Source organism: Montipora capricornis, chromosome 8 (genome assembly GCF_036669925.1).
Source record: "Montipora capricornis isolate CH-2021 chromosome 8, ASM3666992v2, whole genome shotgun sequence".
Classification (NCBI taxonomy): Eukaryota; Metazoa; Cnidaria; class Anthozoa; order Scleractinia; family Acroporidae; genus Montipora; species Montipora capricornis.
This window is the reverse complement of record NC_090890.1, coordinates 16,564,392-16,575,841: the sequence shown is the minus strand read 5'-3', so window position 1 is coordinate 16,575,841 and position 11,450 is coordinate 16,564,392. Positions and strand designations below refer to the sequence as shown.

General features: G+C 41.3%; 1 protein-coding gene and 1 non-coding gene across 2 annotated transcripts in view; both read right to left on the bottom strand.

The window, feature by feature from the left end:
• The window catches only part of LOC138013754 (chromosome transmission fidelity protein 18 homolog), a 77,097-nt gene that overhangs the window by 38,528 nt on the left and 27,119 nt on the right, over positions 1 to 11,450 (bottom strand). The gene's annotated exons all lie outside the window — the stretch shown is intronic.
• Trnas-aga (transfer RNA serine (anticodon AGA)) lies at positions 7,158 to 7,231 on the bottom strand. The gene has a single exon. It is a non-coding gene; the product is annotated as a tRNA-Ser (tRNA).

The window sequence follows — 11,450 nt, the reverse complement described above, 5'->3', positions numbered from 1 at the left end:
ACAAACGGAAGATTACTCACAGGTCTGTAATTCTTTAAGATAGGATCGATGCCTGACTTCTTTAGCATAGGTTTAACCACAGAGTTTTTCCATGGTGCAGGTACATGACCTTCCAGTAATGACAGATTTAGCAATTGAGTGATAACAGGCGTCAACACATCTGAGCAGCGTTTGATTAACCACGTTGCCATTGAGTCAAGTGTGCAGGTAGCGTTGCTTGATGACATGATGATTTGTTGGACACTATCTTCTGTAAGTCGGGAAAAACGTTCTAATTTGGCGCAAAGATGGTATGAGTCTAATTCTGGTTGGTTAACTACGATGTTATCGATATTTTCTTGGATAAGCTCGATTTTCTTGATGAAAAGAGCACCAAAGTCGTTTGCTAAAATTTGAGAGCTATTGTGTGGTGGTAGTGTATCGTAACGATTGTCGACTTTACAAAGAGAGTTAATGATACGAAAAAGCTTCTTAGTGTCTCCAGCAGTTTCTTCAATTAAGTCGGCATAGTATTTCGTCTTAGTGTCACTTAGTAGTCTTGTGTATTCATCACGTGTATTACGATATGCCGTCTTATCCTCAGGGAGGCCTGTAAGTAGCATTCTTCTTTCCAGTTTCCTACGCTTAGCTTTTAGTCCTCTTAGAATGTTATTATACCAAGGCAATTAAGGTCGTATTACTGTGACTTTCCTCTGCAGAGGAGCATGCTTATCAAGCAGAGATGCCATCGTGCTGTCATAGCACTGAGCCAACTCAGCGACGTTTTTCCACGTAGATGTACAGAGCAGAGATTCTGAGATATTCGTTTTAAGGGCATTGAAATCCAATGTTTTAATTTTACGGTAGAAAATTTCGTTCACAGTAGAGCTAGGTCGAGGAATATTAAGATTGCATTCAATAAAGAAGTGGTCTGATAGCGCCAGAGCTGCCTTAGGAGAAGATACAGTAATGTCATTGTTTGACCTAGTGATGATGAGGTCCAGGGTGTGGTCACTTTCATGAGTTGGTACTTACAATACAATACAATACATACTTAATTGACCGCTCCCCATAGAGGCTTTTCAGGGTCAATGAAACAATAAACGAAACAACAACAACAACTGTTAAGAATCCCAACTGGCCGGAGGCAAACCAGTTGGCTATCTACAAGTGCAGCTGGGAGGTTGAACCAGAGACTACCAGGAACAAATTCATTGAGCGGTCAGAGCGGGTCCTGAACCCGGGATCTCCGGATCTCAAGGCAAGCGCCCTAACCACTGGGCCACACTGCCTCCTATATGTACCTGTACATGTTGTTGAAGACCATAGGTTTGAAGAATTTCTGCAAAGTTCTTAGCATCATTGTCACAAAGACAGTCAACATGAAAGTTAAAGTCCCCCGCGATAAGAAGAATACCAGGTGACATAACTATATCTTCTAGATACGTCGAAAATTCCTCAAAAAACACTCTTGATGAAATTGGATGGTCTCTGGAGTAAGGTGGACGATACACAGATACAACTTTAATAACATATTGATGAACACAAACTGTCCATTCAGAGAACTCAAAAGATTGTTTCTCGTTGCCGTCAGACATTTTATCATTTAATGAACGTTTAAACATGATGTCCGCGCCCCCACCACGTCTCCCTGATAAACGAGGAAAGTTCCTGAATTCATAGCCAGTTGGTGACAAGCCCGCAATGCTTACAGTGTCACAGTCTTTTAGCCAGGTTTCGGTAAACACACAGATGTCAATGCTTTCGTTTACTGTATGATCGGCGACAGCCGCAACTTTATTTTTCAGTGACCGTGCATTTGAACAGGCGAAAAAGAGACCGCTTTTCTGATTTGAAACATGCAACTTATGCTTACTTTGTTGGTTATGTTCCGCTTCATTAGTTGACAGAGACGAAGCAATTTGAATAAGGTTGTTTGTGTTCGCTGTCTTCTGTGCACCGTAACATGTAAATTTTGAGCAGGAACATTTAAATCTTCCACCGACAAAAGAAGATATTGTAGTAATGGGAAAGCGGTGATTTGATCGCCAAGATCACTTCTTTACTCCTCCTCGAGTGCCACGGGTTCTTTTTAATAGACCATTCTCTTTTAAAGCGCTCCATGTTGATTCTGTAAGCGGTATGAGCTTTCTGGGTTGATGACAATAGCTGCCACTTTGATTACTAAGCATGGTCGAACATTTCCACCAAAATTGTAGTGAACAGAGCGTTTCCCTGGAATAAGTGATCTTGTATATGGCCATCAGTACTTTAGGAACAATTCAAAGTAAATAGAAAATAGCTAAACTTTGAAATTAAGAGTTAAAATTAAAATATCCTTGAGAGCGCAGTGACATTTTGATTGGTCAATTTCAACCGTGCATGCCTATTGATTTGTTTGAAGTTTTGAAATTGCTCACACAATATGTAAAAATAAATAAATAAATAAATAAATACATAAATAACATGGCCGCCTCGCCATGAGCACTGCTGCCCAAAAGAACACCCATCTGGACCTACTACTCCACCAAATAGCCAACTTCTGTCCTGTAAGCTCTAGGAATTCCATCGTTAAACACTCAACTTCCCTGAACGACATATGGCAGAAAATACGTCAACATTATGGTTTCCAGTCCTCTGGAGTGCACTTTCTTAACTTGGCTAGAATACCCCTACAGCCTGATGAGCAACCTGAGGACCTGTTTCAGCGCCTTATGGCTTTCTTTGAGGATAACCTCCTTTCTGTTCACGGCAGCTTAACACACCACGGAGATCAGGTAACTGCCAAAGAAGACCTCTCCCCCACACTGGAGAACACTGTCGTCTTCCTCTGGCTCCAGTCGATACATCCCGGCTTACCCCTCTTGGTGAAACAAAAATACGGTTCTGCATTACGCAATAAGACCCTGGCTTCACTAAAACCTGAGATCTCTCAAGCTGTTGGATCTCTCCTTGATGAGTTATGTAGCATTGAAGATACCAAAGCCATGCGTATCGGCAGTACCACACCAAGGCGCCACCCTTATGCTGCTCAAGGCCAACCCCGATGACGCTCCTTCTTGTATTGCATCCTCTGCAAAACTGCCGGTCGCCCACATACCACTCACAACCTGATGGATTGTCGCTACCTACCTGACCGTGACCGTCGATCATGGGCTCCGTCACGCATGGTGATGGATGACCCTGACGACCTTGGTGCTGAGGAGTGCGAGCCCTTGGATGAGAGCGGTGACCGTGTAGTCCTACCAGTCCAGGGTGAAGAGCCAGCAGCCCTTCGTGTGAGCATTGTCCAATCATCTGTCCTTAACACCTTCTACCACGAACACCCAGTGCAGCTATTCTGTCCACATACGTTACATCGCCGGAGTTGAGAACCTACCCTCCGATTTTGCAAGCTGTAACCCAAAGGAATGTTTGGACTCTAGTTGCCAAATTTGCAATTCATCGTCGAACTCTAGGATTCCGTTGTTTGCAGCCTCTCTGTTAGTGATGTCCTTCAAGGCTCTGTCAAGATGCCCTTCACTAGCTGTGCTGCCTGGCAGGCTACCCAGCTGGAGTGCCCTCACCTCCTGAGAACACACTCACACCTTAGCTAAGGTACCTGACCCTCTAAGAAGGCCACCAAAAATTATTGGTGTGAAACGCTACCTTAAGGATGTCCTAATCACCGCTGACGGCTTTCTCGTTGTGCGAGACCATCAACCCTTCCAACCCCCTCGTGAGCGCCTGGTTGTCCCTTGCTCCGTCTTAGACGGCCTATTAACAGCTCTTCACATACGGTTTTTTTTTGGAATCAATGAAAAGATTTTTAATGTCATAGCTATCAATGTCACAGTTTCTTCAGGCTCCAAATGCTTGAACTGGGCCGTAGCCAGTATGAGGCAAACAGAGGCACTTGCCTCGGTCATTGTTTCGTGAAATTTTAAAATAAAGCGTGATTCCAGTGTTGTCTTTAATATGTAATATGCATCGTAAACACTTAAAATACTTCCGAAGATAATTTAACCACGGACATTGCCTCAGTCATATTTTTTTTCTGGCTACGGCCCTGTTGTACAGTTGTACCAGCAGACGCTTTGCCATGTAAATCAACCAGTACGTGAAAAGATGTTCCTTGAACACATGAAACCATGAAATTCAAAACAAATTCCAAAGTTATAAATAAAGTACTTATAAGATAGGGTGCTTTTACTGTCACACAATAAAAAATAAATTGTTGGTTGTTCAATGAAAAAAGCCAAGAACTTGGAATGTTGAGAGACAAGAGACAAAATCATAAACCATCTCCCCAATGCTTAGGTCCGTACGGTATATCGTTTCTGATTTGTCTTTTTTTATTTGTTATCTGAGTTTTATTTTTCCTGAATTCAACCTCTAACTGAGGGATACAGTAACTACCCGTTTTGAGAAGTATGTCAAGCGTTTCAACAACATGTTCACAGCGATGAACATCACTCGAGCGCCCCAACAGGAGGCAATATTATTACATTATGTTGGCGAGGATACCTGTGATGTCTTCGAAACCTTCACCATACCAGAACCAACCGAAGGAAGTGACAAATATAAAGCTGTCATCAAAGTGCTCACCAACAATTTTGAACCTCAGAAATGGGTTTTTCATCACATCTATGCCTTTCCTCAGGAAACCTAACAATCCGGCTAGAACATTACCAAGTTTTATACACGTCTTCAGATGTTGGCACACAAATGTGAATTGGTGAATACCAAGTTAGAAATTAAAAGACAAATAATTCAAGGCATCTTATCGCTTCGTCTAAGGCGCAAAGCTATGAAACAAAACCTTCACCTAGAAAATCTGCTCAAAGCTGCTCGAGCCATGGAATCCGCAGACAATCAAACCAGCGAGATCGAGAAACTGCAATCACAAGCAGTTAGCTTTGGTCGAAATAGAGCAACCAAGGGTCCACTGAGGGAAAGTTACAAAAGCCAAGCAAAATTTGATTCCTGAAACACTAAATGCGGTCTGTGTGGTAGAAGCTAATCCTGACTTGAAAGACAGGTTTGGGGGCTTGGGGTTCCTGTGCAACAATGTGAAAGGGACATGTATACTCATCACTATGATTATCATCAGGACCACCTAGGGTTGAGGGCTCACCACTAGAGGGGTTTTCAATGTCCACAGATGTGGCATGGTGTTTACCGTTTGAAGACCTTATTGGACGGGTAACTCTACAACGATTGTTGGGTTTCCTGCAACAAACTATGGTGAAGTGATTCATTTTACCATAGTTCAGACACTTTTTACCTTGAGCAGGACAATTTCCTCGATGGGGATATGGATACACCCATGCCCATAATGGCAGATTCCGGGGCAACAGTGAACATCTTCAGCAAAAGGGACTTTCATAGCTTAAAATACAAATGCTAAAGTGTACCCATACATGTCTACCAAGCTGCTACACCTATGTGGGAAACTCTGAGCCAATGTCATTAGTGAGCATTGCACCTCAAAAGAAACATTCTGTGTTGCAGAGGGATCGTCAGGCTCTATGCTTAGCTAGATAACGTCACAGTTATAAATCTCATCAAAGCTGTGAGTACTGTTGACTAACCTCATGCAAATCTACCACGTGGTGCACCAGACTTCCTTCAGGAATTTCCTCATCTAACGGGTGAATGCAAAGGTGAACCAGTACGTACACATGCTGATGAGTCTATCAAACTAGTAGCACAGCCACACTGTAACATCATGTTTAATGTCAGGAAACAAATAGAAGAGAAACTGAAGCAGCTGGAAAATGATGGCATTATTGAATTAAATGCGCTGAGAGCCCAACTCCTTGGTTCTCGCCGATTTTTGTTGCAACCAAAGCCCAGAAGCCAGCGAAATCAGACTCTGTGTGGACATGCGCTCATCATTCCCACCATTGATGATGTACTGTTGGATCTAAATGACTGTAACATGTAAAGCAAAATTGACTTAAATCACGGTTACCATCAGATTTCACACCACCCAGACTCAAGACTGTTGACACATTCTCCACTTATGTGGGACTAAACTAATATAAGCGTCTTCCTTTTGGTCTCTCATGTGCTGCAGAAATCTTTCGAAAGAAAGAGAGTGATGCAATCACCAACTCCATGAGAACGCGGTTACAATCAAGGAAGAGGTACTTTGGTTTTAAAGTCAGCTATTATCCAAATGCTGATGCCACCTTCCAAATACAGAACATTGTTACAAGTGGGGACATTTCCCTCAATCCTGGATAACCGATTCAACCGATAAATGCTCTGTTTGTGGGAAGACTGTTGCTTGAAACCATCGTGGAGTTGAATGTGACATATGTTTGCTGTGGTGCCACATTAAATGTGGTAAGGTGAGTGCCAAAACATACACCCATTTGATAAATGCTTCCCAATTGCAGTGGAATTGTCCCACCCGTTTAACAAACCTACAAACCAATGTCTGTTTAACAAACCTTGAAACCAGTGCCTCTATGAGCAAAATGCCTGTGAGTGCCAATTACCAAGAATCTGAAGTTGATGTGTACAAAATGCTAAGGAATCCACTGAGAAATAAGAACTTAAAAATTGGGCACATAAATGTTAATGGTCTTCTTACTAAATTATCCGATATCCACCTTCTACTTAGAGAAGTGGAATTCGATTTACTGGGAATTACTGAGGCTCATTTAACAGATGAAATATCCAGCAACTTAATTAAAGTTACAGGCTATAACTTAGCAAGGTGTGATAGGACAGGTTCTAAAGGAGGAGGAGTGGTGATATATTACTGCGAGGGTCTGAATGTTTATGAGGACCTGAAAAGGAACACTAACCAAGAACTGGGGGCGGTGTGGTTAAATATTCCCACTCAACCCTAATTGGCTGCTTATATCGTCCACCAAAATGTACTGCCTTCTTCAATTCCCTACATGACCTGCTGAACAGGATTTGGATCAAAAGGAAGAATGTTATCTTGCTTAGCGACTTCAACTCTTATTTGACAAGTGATACTCAGTCCAGGATTCATCACAGGCTGGCAAAAGGCTGAAGAGTATACTTGGCAGCTTTGGATATTCAAACCTTATTGAATCACCAACACCAGTCACTGCTAACTCTAGGTCGTTAATTGACCTTGTCTTATTATTGTTCGTCCTAATCATCGAACAATGATATTCAATGTAAGGAGAAATGTAGACTTGGAAAAATATCCGAGTCCCAGATGGGATTTGAACCCACGACCCTCCGTGATCTAGTCGGACGCTCTAACCACTGAGCTACTGGAGACTCTATGGTGAGCAAGGGTCAATTTGTGGGTCTCGACTGGAACCACATCGCGCGGCTACACAGCCAAGTATTGACTAGCATATTTGAAACTCACTAACAGCATCGCGCTGTCACATTAATGCATATCAAGATGCAGCCAACCAACCTCCAAAGTGAGTGTGTTAAAGATGAAACAACAACAATGATATTCAATGTAAGGAGAAATGTAGACTCGGAAAAATATCCGAGTCCCAGATGGGATTTGAAACCACGACCCTCCGTGATCTAGCCGGATGCTCTAACCACTGAGCGATGCTGTTAGTGAGTTTCAAATATGCTAGTCAATGCTAGCCGCGCAATGTGGTTCCAGTCGAGACCCACAAATTGACCCTTGCTCACCATAGAGTCTTCAGTAGCTCAGTGGTTAGAGCATCTGACTAGATCACGGAGGGTCGTGGGTTCAAATCCCATCTGGGACTCGGATATTTTTCCAAGTCTCCATTTCTCCTTACATTGAATATCATTGTTGTTGTTTCATCTTTAACATAATCATTGAACATCTAATATATTAGCTGGCTCAATAGACCTGGGGATCTGTGATCATCTTAGATATGCAGTATTTTCTAATAGGACGAACAAACGAAAGCCTAAGATAACTTCTGTTAAGAACTATAAATCAATAGACATTGAAAGTCTACAAAAAGATTTAGAGGAGGCCCCATGGCAAATTTTTAATGCTGTTGAGGAAGTTGAGGACAGTGTTCATTTATGGGAGACTATGTTCAAAGAAAGTTTGGCTTCTCACATAAAAAGAGGAAAGGTTAACATTACAAATCAATCAGTTTCTTGGATTGACACTGAAATCAAAAAAGCTATGAATCAAATCAAAGGTACAAGTATTTGAAAGCAGCACAAGCAAAACCTGATGATAGTGCTCTATGGGCCCAGTACAAGATTAAAAGACAGTGTTAAAAACATGTTAAGTAAAGTTGAAGCCCAGTATTGGATTAAGCTAGCAGAAAACTCATCAAACCAAATTCTTGGTAAGAGCAAAAATACAAGAACTGGTCCATTACAAGGCACAGATAACAATTATCATAACTGATGATGAACAAAAAGCAGATTTATTTAACAAGTCGTTTTTACCCGTGGATATATCCACAAGTTTTAGTGAGAATCTTTCTGCAAATTGTCACTCCTGCGTAACCGGAAATTCAATCTAATTAGCAATCTATCTAACGCGAAGGGCTTTGCTTATTCAATGCATTTGTTAGGATGTTATTGAAGCATTCGAATTTTTCTTGGACAGTAGGTACATGTAGAGACGTCACAGACTTCCAGTCAAACCCAGTAATCCAACGCCTAAAGTCCCGCATCCTACTAACTCATAAGTTACGCCTTTCCATGAATATTTTGGTGTTTTTAGAAGTGGCGGAGGCCTGGGGCAGGAATATCAGAATGGAATAGTGGTTGGTGGTTCCCAGTCATGTGTTTATTGACCAACTCAGTCAAGCGTGTACTCGTGGGGTTGAAATCTCCACAAATAAAGATCAGTCCTTCAGGGTGGTCGCGAAGGAATGATTCCACATTATCCTGGATATGATGCAAGAGGCGTTGATTCTCCTCCGCATTGCTGGTAGGTGCGTGGTAGACAGTTCCAACTAATATCATAGACACCTGCCTAGGAAGACGCTGTGGTCGAGCTTTAACCCAAATCGATTCCATGTCAGATGACTCATAAGCGCGGAGACATTTTTGCGTTGACAAAAATGCAGACTCCACCTGCATGGGTAGGCCTATCCGTTCTAAACAAGATGTAATTTCGACATGGGGCTAAGCCTTGTCTCTGTGATGCTGACAAGGCAAGGGAGATTAACATCAATGACACCTTGCAACTCATCCATCTAAGGCTTCAAGGAGCGAGTATTGGAGTAGAGTATCGATGGAATTCTAGGAACAGATGCAGAAGCACTGGGCGGGTTAGTAGGTCCCGAGGAAAATGACGCCGATTGTGGTCTACCTGTGGTGACTGGAGACACAGGGATACCAGTGCTCCGATGACAATTACGACCTCAACATCTAGCACAAAATTTCCTTCGAATGCCCAGATCTGCTAGCATCTGCCATAATTCACTGGAAATCCGTTCTTTAGGTTGAGTCTTGCCGATTGCTTTTGAGACTGAGCTGCTGTATTGAAGTAGCTGCCTCAAGCTGGTAGAGACAAAATGGCCCACTCTCGGAGCAAGCAAGTTGAGGTCAAATAGGCAACCCCAGAAGAGCCAGGAATCCAGGACAGCGACGACAAAGCAAATCAGAGGACCAACAAGGCCTCTATGACCTGAAATCGACCACATGCCAATGAAAATAGAGGCGTAAGACTGTAACACACATGAAACTTCTACAGACAAAAATATACTATGGCAGCCATGATGGCGCCGCTGACTGCTGTAGTTGAATACATCAAAAACAACCGTCAAAGATTTATTGGACCCATTACAGAGCAATTGTGGGTGTGTTGTCACAGCAACATACATAGTGTGATGCACTTATTGTGCAAGCAGTTTCTGAGGCATTAAATGTTAAAATATGTATCAATGAACCATTGAAGGGTGGGCAACAGTAACTGTTATCAGTCCTCTAAGCGGACAGCAGGAACTGTGACTGTTATTAACAAATGTTTCAGCAGTTCAGTTAGATTATCATAATGGCATTATTTCAGATTATGAAATCAGCAGTGTTACCAATGTCAACAATTATTCAGACTGAGCTAATAATCGATTAATTTTAACCATGGCCAAAAAATAATGATGTGAGTGTCAGTAATAATTTTTACAAAGCAGTGGCAAAAAGAGCTTATATGAGAGAATCTATCAAACAAAAGAGACAAAATAAAGAGTTCAGGAAAAAGAAAAACAATGCGAAACGCCTAAAAAGGTCTTAAAATGTTGAAGCAGCAAGGGAATATCAAAAGCAAACATTTCGTAAGGGAAACGCTTCCAATCCAGAACATATCAGAGAACTAAACAGAAAAGAAAAGAACCATTTAAGGAAAGCTATGCAGAGTTCAAGTCTAAACCAAACTGAAATTTGTCAGGGTCAAGACTCTATTAGACATTCAATGCCAAAAGTGATTCAGTCTTTTCAGGATAAGATAACACATAGCCCTGAATATATAAGCACTTGCTGTGATCAGTTATGGTTCAGATCATCTGTTACTAAGTGTAATTTTGTTAGAGGAATGTATAACTGGCACTAAAAGTGTTGATAATACTAAATGGACCAGCTGTACTTGCGTAACCTGATGACATTAACAATACGACCTGGCACTAAACAAAAATCAGACCTTATTCAAGAAGACCCTGTCACCTGTGCCAGGAGCTTTGAGCACATGGTACAGCTCTTTATAAAGGAGGTGTTTAAGAGTAATCTTATTCCTATTGGAGAAATAGTAGTCAGACGTATTTTATGGGGTTGAATTCCAGCAAAGGGGATCATCTCACATACATGCTTTATTCTGGGTACATACCGGTAGTTGCATATGAGAGCCCTCGTGCTGTTACACAATTATCCAGCTGCTATATCACACTATATCTCACCTTATTCAAAGGATCTTCACTGGTTACCAGTAGAGCTTTGGATCGAATTAAAAATTTTACTACTTGTTTTCAAAGCATTAAATGGTATGGCTTCACGCTATATTTGCAATTTCATCAGGAAAAAGGCTTCAACCAGAAGCTCTCTGAGATCCAATGACCTTACTGTGTTTGGCTTTTCTAAAACGAGGGTAAGGGTAAGGATACAATACAAAAAGTATCCTAAACATGCATAAAAGCTAACCTTAGGCCTAAACAAAAGTTTAAGGTTAGCCTTTATGCATTTTTAGGATACTTTCTGTATTTGTATCCTTACCCTTACCCTCGTTTTAGCAACGCCGTACTGTGTTAGAGGTCCCCCGGAGCAAATGCAAGAGCTTTCGCTTTTGCTAGTCTACCAAAAATTGGAATAAACACCCATTGACAATTAGAATGGCCCTGAACTTACATACTTTTAAGAAACATTGAAAGACGTTTTATTTAAAAAAGCACATGACAATTAGTTACACCTAGATTATTATTTCTTATTTTTTATTTGATTGATTATTCGTTTATTTTAATATAACGTTCTTCTTAATTGCATTTTCGTTTTACATTATAAAGCGGTTTTGAATATTTAACATATAAAATGTGCTATATAAATTGATT